A 2,054-nucleotide genomic window follows, 5' to 3' on the forward strand; every position below is an offset into this window, starting at 1 on the left:
ACCTGACTTCATTCTCCAAATCTAGATCCAGTACCATCTCCTTCCCCATTGGATGGAAATATACTGATTCAGAAAGTTCTCTTACACACATTCCAGGAATTCTTCTCCCTCTTTGCCCTTCACACAGTTATTTTCCCAGCCTGTATTCTGATAATTGAAATCCCCATTAGCATTACTCAGAGGTTCTTGCATCTTTCGACAATTTGCCTGCAAATTTGCTCCTCTATCCACTTCCTACTATTTAGTGGCCTGGATATACACTGAGCAGTGGAATAACTCCTCTGTTGATGCATTATTCTAAACAAATAGATTCTACCTTTCAACCCTCAAGTACATTTTCTCTTCCTAGTGCTGTAACAGTATCTTTGATCAATACAGCTGCACCCACACAATCCTCTGCCTATTTTTCTTCTCTATCTTTCTTGAATACATCGCAGTGAGGAATATTAAGTTCCCATTCCTCCCCTTGTTTGATCCATGTCTCCGTTATTGCCACTGGATCACAATCCCATGTGGCTACTTGTGCTTGCAGCTCACCAATCCTATTTACCATGCTGCAAGTATTTACAAACATGCACTCTAAACCTATCTCAGTCTGCCTTGCATTTGTCTCTTGTTTGAGTCTTGTGTTTCTGAACTATTCTTTATTCGAATGCTGTTTGTTTCTCTCAGTCCTCGGTGAACCTTGTATCTATTCTCTAATGCTTCATCCTTGTGCCCCTCCCCCAGCCAAATTAGTATAAATCCTTTCACAAAGCATTAGCTAAAGTGACAGCGAGGTCATTTGTCCTGTCCATCTTGTGCAGGTCACATCAACACCAGAAGTGGTGACAATGTTCCTGGAAGCTGTAGCCCTGCCTCATCCACCATTTCTCCAGCCATGCATTAACCTGTATTATCCTACTATTCCTATACTCAATAATACACATGGGAGTAATCCAAATATTATAACCTTTGTGGTCTTGCTCTTTAACTTCCTTCCCAGCTCCTAAAACTCTGATTGTAGGATCTCAACCCTTTTCATACCCATGTCATTGGTTCCAAAATAGACCACGACTTCTGACTGTTCTTCTTCCCCATTGAACATATTTTGAAGACTGAAAACTGGTTTAAGAATCTCACACTTGGTCCCACTGCCAAGCGGCCGGTGGGGGCGGTGGGGAGGTGAGGGGTGGGGGAGCGGCGGGCCTTTCCCGAAGTCGGGGGTCGCGGCGGGTCTCTTCCCGCGGAAATTTATGGCCCCCTCCTGCCGTGACCCATGACATCGAGAGGCTGGTAAAATTCAGCCCGATATGTTCAGCTGCAATGGCGGTTCATGCTGCCCTCTCCTGGTCATTGGCTGACATACATGCAAAGTTTCTGTAAAATGAATGTAACGTGGATATATTGCCAGAACAGGGGAGGATCACCTTGAGATGTTTTTAGGAAGAAGCAGAGCAGTTGGACTAATTGGAGAACACAGCCAAAGATACAGCACTGGCATGATGGGCCAAATGGTCTTTGTTCACTATTCTATGACTCGATGAACATTTCCCATCCTAATTTCACATTTTCTACAACTGCAGCATTTGGCTTTGTAAAGGTCTGGTGTGTATACTTTTCCCAGAGCTGCAAATAGTACCTTGTAACAATATAAACTGTCAGTGTGTGAATGTGGGTGTCACATTTATATACAAAATGAGTGCTGAAGTTATGATGGTATCAGTTGTAAATGTATTTTCATTATGTTTCTAATCTGTAATATGTTATACATATCTATGATTGAAACTGTGCTCCTGTAAATGGTGAGTTTTATTAATCATTCATTGAATGTGGACATCGTTTACAAGGCCAACATTTACTGCCCATCCTGACTTGCCCTTGAGATGCTGGTGCTGAACCGGCTTCCTGAACAGCTGCAGCCCGTGTGGATTTGCAGTTTTTCTTATAGTTATTCATTTGAAACAGATGAACGGTATGCTCGGGCATTTCAGAGAGCAGTAAAGAGTTAACTACATTGCTGTGAGTTTGAAGTCACACATGGGCCAGACCAGGTGAGGAGAACAGATTTCCTG

The sequence above is a fragment of the Heterodontus francisci genome, unplaced genomic scaffold, assembly GCF_036365525.1.
Source record: "Heterodontus francisci isolate sHetFra1 unplaced genomic scaffold, sHetFra1.hap1 HAP1_SCAFFOLD_121, whole genome shotgun sequence".
Classification (NCBI taxonomy): Eukaryota; Metazoa; Chordata; class Chondrichthyes; order Heterodontiformes; family Heterodontidae; genus Heterodontus; species Heterodontus francisci.